Here is a 6,000-nt window from a genome sequence, read left to right on the forward strand (position 1 = left end):
TATATCGTCGGACGGCACTCTAGACACAGCCTTCCAGGTAACTGCTGGCAAAATATCTGGTTTCACTCTTTGTAGAACCACGTGTGTGATATCAAGTGACGTCGCATGTAGAATTGTAGTGGTTTTTTTTTTTTTTGCTTTGCTTTCCAAACGCCTTCACAGCGTGGATTAAAGCCAATTTAGTTTTATGGCTTAGGTTTTGGTGTTTGAAATAATTTGCGTGCGTTAGGCCATATATGTTTAGGTTAGGTTGCCTAGCTTTACGTTATCTAGAGCGATGTAGTGCCAGACGCGGCAGTTTTGCTATAAAACGCCGGTGTACTTCGATATAGTGGAGTGATATGATACCGTCGGACGGCACTCTAGAGACGGTCTACCTGGAATTCGTGGGGGCGCCGTCCCGAACGCAGCAGCGTCGGCCACGGCCGGGCTCGAGCCACCGAAACAATCCGGCATGTCAGCTTAGTGATCCCATTTATACAGATTTAAACTAAATAGTTTTGTAAGTTTGAGAATTGCGAGAAAGCTGACGGAACTCTTAAAATCGTTATTTATCAGAACCATGCTACATTCGCCTTTTGTAACACCAGTTAAAGGGGTCCAAATACCTTCCGCCGATGCATGAATGTACATGTAACCAAATAAAGCAATGTATTAGCAATCTCCTCCCGCAAGAATTTTGTTAAAGCGATGAGTATTAGCTGAGAAATCGTAAATAAAAAAAAGCGCATTATCGTCGCGCCGCGTTTCCTCCTCCTTTCAACTTATTCTTCGCTGTTGACGGCGCGCATGCCTTCCCTCCCATGATGCTGCGCTCCTCAGCGGTGACGTACTTCCGCTATTGCGCTGCTCAGACTGCCGTCTGCTACGGGCAAGCTTTGTTGACACCATGAATCCCGCACTCCGCTCAAGGCTGGAAAAGCGAACGAAAAATCTGGCCGCATGTGTGCTGCGGGCTGGCCTTGCCCTTTCGCGGTGTACGTTGCTGCAGATGCTATCGGCGGCACGTGACTTTTTATCAGCGGCGAACTCGCAGCCGCACGGGTAGGATCGTGCGCTCGTTCCCTTTGATGCACCGCGCACTGTTTATTCAAAAAGTGCCGTATCGGATGTGGCCCCGCTGGTGCCGGGTCTTATTTTGCGGTAGTGGTAATTCCTGCCGGCGGCATGTGAAAAAGACATTTTAAACCAATACAGAACCCGTGCACAAAACGCTTCAATCATGTGACCATGTTCAGCTTGGGGCGACGCGTGGTGGAGAGCGGCAACGTTTGCAAAACATGCCCCGCCACGGCTCTGAGCTTACTAGCGCTGGAGCGAGCGCCATTTCTTTGACAATCTCAAACATCGGTTGCCTTGGCAACAAGGCACAAACCACTCTAGAAGTCAGTTACGGTTGCATGATCCCGGTTCAGCTCGGGGCCCTACCTCGCGACATGTGGGCACTGCAGGCGTACCACTCACTCCCATTGGGAAGTGTCCACAACACACACACACCATCGCCTCCTGTAATGCCAAACGCATCTCGCACTTTCAATGGGAGTGAGTGGTACGCCTTCAGTGCCCACATGTCGCGAGGTAGGGCCCCGAGCTGAACCGGGATCATGGAACCGTAACTGATTTCTAGAGCGGTTTGTGGCTTGTTGCGTTTCGCGATGAAATGCGACGTTGTGCTTCTGCGGGTGGATAGTGCTTCCCATGGTCTGGATTATCTTTCTCGAGCGACGTACGACTCAACCTCGCATGAGGTATGTGCAGTGTTCGGGGCTAAAAGCGATCTCAGCTTGTGCGCCAGAGTTAAGTGACTTGCTCTTCGTCCCCGCAAACCGCGCGAGGTGAGTGCCTAATTTACGACGGGCAGGAGGAGGCAACCCATCGTCTGTCAATTGCGGTTCAGACTTGCAACGCATGTTGTGACGTTGTGTTCGTTCGAAACGAATCTCTGGATTGTTTTGAAGTTGAACAAAATGTTTGCGTCAAACCCGGGCATTCGGCTTAGGGCGTTCTCTGCGATTGCACGAAAGAAGTGCCACGGGGCTTCAACGCTTTCTGTAGGAAACGTACTCAGGTAAGAGGATATCCATGTCGTGTTATGGCGGTGTTGCATTCAATAAAACGGTTAAGCGTTTGTTTACACTTGTTTCGTTTGTCGTAAAATGTCCAGGCACTCCGGTACTCCGCCGGCGGATCAGCCGGCGAGCCGACGCTGAGCAGACGACTCATCTCTTTGCCGGGAGTGCGCGAAAAAGCCGCCGAATAGCAGGATGTCTAGCTCATGACGAACATCTGGGAATCAATGACGTAGACATGTGAAGATGGCGGCGTCCAAAAACACGAAGGGAAGGGTGAGAAAAAAGCGACAAACTTTGCAACAAAAGTGTGAGCTTTCCGCAGCACGTAAAAGAGTAGTTGGCACAGATGACGTTGACGACCCAATCTAACGATTGTGCTAGTTCATTTAGTGTGCTCAAAACGCCTTTCAGGGCCCCTTTATAACCCAACCGAATTGGTATTCAGCAGAAAACACAGTCCCAATCTTGACAAGCAGTGCGCAAAAGGTGGCGTTTCTTTATCGACAAGATGCCTCTAAGGGGTCCCTACATTTTGTTTTCCCGCCTGCAAACCAATCCTTAACGTATCTTTGCCGTACGAGCACTTAATTTCGTCGGGTCCGGGTTACCCAGAGTTGCTGTCGAACAAGTTTATCAAGCCGTCCGAAGTAAGTGCGCAATGGACGCGAAGCTGCGCGAAAACAGGCACAACACCGTCACTAAAGCAGACGACAAATTTGAAGGAAGGGACCCGCCGACGCGCCCGCCGGGGGGAGCACGGGGAACGCTGGGTAATAGCGCCCTATCGCCGTGCCATCTACACTGAGCTACGTGAGTGAAAAGAGCCCTCCACCTACCCCGCCACGTTGGGAGTTTCTTGTCCCGCACGCCACGAAAAAGCAGTTGCCTGGTGGTCGTAGAAAGCTTTTCTTTAAAAATTTAAAGATGAAAAAATGAATAACAGAGGCAAGAGCCGGTCTGAAACCACCGTTCTCGGGATCGCGAAGCTAAAACGGATCACCTACGCTACGATGACAGACGCTTTGGCCGGTGCTATCCTAGCCTTAAATATTGGAATGTCGTCGGACGGCCCTGTAGCCATGGCTGCAGCGATCAGCTAGAGCACCTAGACCCTGGGGTGTATATGCGTTTCCTAGTCAGTACAGCCAGCCGCCACCAGAGCTTGCTTATGGGGGTTATATCACAGCATAAACCACTCGAACTGCAATAAATAACAGCCAAAACGGACCTGCAATAGCTGAAAACCACGGTGTAAAAAATATTCAGCAGATATAAGCGAAGACGATCTAAAAGGGGCAAACCCGCAAAAACGTACACGAAGCAGTAGCTGAAACTGGCTAAAAGGCAACAAAAATACCCGAAATCGCATTTATAATGCATAAAGACGTCATAAATAGATTATATGCGTGATAAAAAATTGTTGACATTCAAATATGACAAACCTTTGAAAATAAAAAAAGCGGTAACGAGATTTGAACCCGGGTTAGGATGCTCGCGTCGCACAAGCGGAACTACTACACTATCAGACCAATTTTTTTTTTCTTTAATACATAGAAATTTTAGAGAGAAGTCAGCCAAGACAATTGACACACAATATAAACACTAACAGACAGCAAAGGGTAAGCACGTCAGTCTAACAAAGGTCGGCACCAATTCAAAACTCAGGCAAGCAAACGCACGCATCCAAAAGATGCAGCCACTCTGGTGGATCACTCTGCGCAATATAAACGCTCCGTACCAACGCCGCCTGTTCCCGAAAAATGACCTTGGTCGGCCTAGGGGGTTCACCATGCCGATCAGTCATGCGGCACTTCCACAAGCTAAACAAACCTAGGAGCACAAAAACGTCATATGGCACCCGATTAACGTCCTCAAATGGCACGAAGCGAATGGTGTATGGGGTGATGTCAATGTCCTTTTTTAGTGTCCGTTGCAAATCGTCCCAGAAAAACACCGCGTCACGGCACAGCACAAAACAGTGGTCAATAGTTTCTGGTTGGTTGCACAAGAGGCAATTGTCTGACCAAGGGATCGACATTCCTTTGTCTCGCAGCCATGTTTTAACTGGAAGCGTTTGCGAATGAAGCTTAAAGAAAAACGTTTTGGCATTTGGCGGCACGCACATACGCTTGACACGGTCTAAAACATTATTCGCATGGTCCCGCAAGTATGGCTGGCGATAAAGAGGCACGGGGAATAGATTATGAAAATAAGTGTTCGTCATAGCCGTACTTGAAAGACTAAACAGGTACTCCAGAGAAAACCGCGCAGTAAGGAAATGAAAAGTATCTACAACTTCTTTTAGAAAACCCCATGGCGGCTTTTGGTTCACCTCACCCGTAGAAACAAGGAGAAACGGCAAATGATAACTTATGCGCTCTTGAATTACAGTACGTAAAAATGGATGCTCCGCCGACTTGTAGAAGAAAAACCGAGACACAAGTTGGTGCACAAACAAATGCATTAACCCAACACCACCAGACCGTAAAGGAAGAAACAAATTATCTCTGCGCATTGGCTCCCATTCAGATCCCCAAACGAAGGTAGCCAACACTCTATGTAGAGCCTGGACGTTCGCCCGCGCACAGTGCAGTACCTGAAGCACATAAACAAGCTTTGCTTCCAAGAAGACATTGACGACTTGCGCACGGGCAAATACAGAAAGTTCTCGCCCCATCCATGCCTGCGAGGCACGCTAGACATGCGTGAGTGCTGAAGACCAGTGTGGTCCTGAGTTCCTTATTTGGTGCAAAGGCACGCCAAGGTACTCAAGCGGTGTGCCGTCCCAATTAATACCTGCAAATTTGGAAGGTTGGGTTCCCCACAGGCCAAGCCAAAACCCCTTAGTTTTCTCCATATTCATGACCGCTCCAGACACGTCACAAAACTCCTTAGTCAATGCAAGGGCTTCGTGAACACTACGCTTGTCAACACAAAAATAGGCAATGTCATCAGCATACGCAAGAACTTTAACTTCACATGACGCTAACGAAAAACCACGTACTCTTTGGCTCTTTTGTATGCTAACACAAAGAGGCTCTATGTACAGTGCAAACAGTCGCGGCGATAGAGGACAGCCCTGTCTAACAGACGATCTGATCTGAACTGGCTTCGAGAGGATGCGATTGACGACAAGTTGTGTACTACAATTCTTGTAGCAAAGCTGAATGCCTCTATATAGCACATCACCTACATTAGCCGCTTCCAAAAGTGCAAATAAAAAGTCGTGAGACACCCGATCAAATGCTTTCGCAAGGTCAATTTGGATAAGGGCCACCTGTTCAACCGAATCAGACACGCATAGTTTAGTTGGTTCTCACCAAACGTGCGGTATTCGGAACAGAAGTATTCAAACGAATATACATATTGCCCGTTCTATATTGGAATGCGTGTCTACACTATCAGACCAAGCTGCTCTGAGCGATTAAATTGAGGGAAACAAGCACGTGCACATATAGCTTCAAACATGCCCCTAGATGGCGCCATGCGTCGCTTGGCTGTGCTGACTAGGAAACGCCTATACGCAGACCCCAGGTACCAAGAATGTCGAGCATAACCACTCAGGCAGATTGGCCAATATTGGCCAAAACAAGCCTACCGCGACAGAGAGGGATTGGTTTAGATAGGCCAAAAGAATAAATCCAACATTCGCCGTAATCGTGGCAGCGCCCACAGTGTGATGTGCGTGAATATCTGCAACACCTCATCTGTGATTGTGCGTGATTTAGAGCGCAGAGAGCGTTCCTCGCACTGTCTTGGGGCCGGCCCCTCTCAATAGAACTAGAACTGATGGAAGTACTAGGTCCTTGGAATTCTCCTAACGTGCCTCCCGTGCTACAAAATCCTTGTAGGCGTACTTAAAAAACACAGGTCTCGACCAGACTTTGTAAATACTGAAAATTATATGTCCTCCTCTTCATCTGTATAA

At 48.4% G+C, this 6,000-nt stretch overlaps 1 pseudogene; it reads right to left on the minus strand.

Moving 5' to 3' along the window:
• Positions 1–3,726: 3,726 nt before the first annotated feature.
• LOC144141669 (uncharacterized) lies at positions 3,727–5,282 on the minus strand (annotated as a pseudogene).
• Positions 5,283–6,000: the final 718 nt, after the last annotated feature.

The sequence above is a fragment of the Haemaphysalis longicornis genome, unplaced genomic scaffold (assembly GCF_048455015.1).
Source record: "Haemaphysalis longicornis isolate Haplotype H1 unplaced genomic scaffold, Haemaphysalis longicornis Haplotype H1 scaffold_6, whole genome shotgun sequence".
Taxonomy (NCBI): domain Eukaryota; kingdom Metazoa; phylum Arthropoda; class Arachnida; order Ixodida; family Ixodidae; genus Haemaphysalis; species Haemaphysalis longicornis.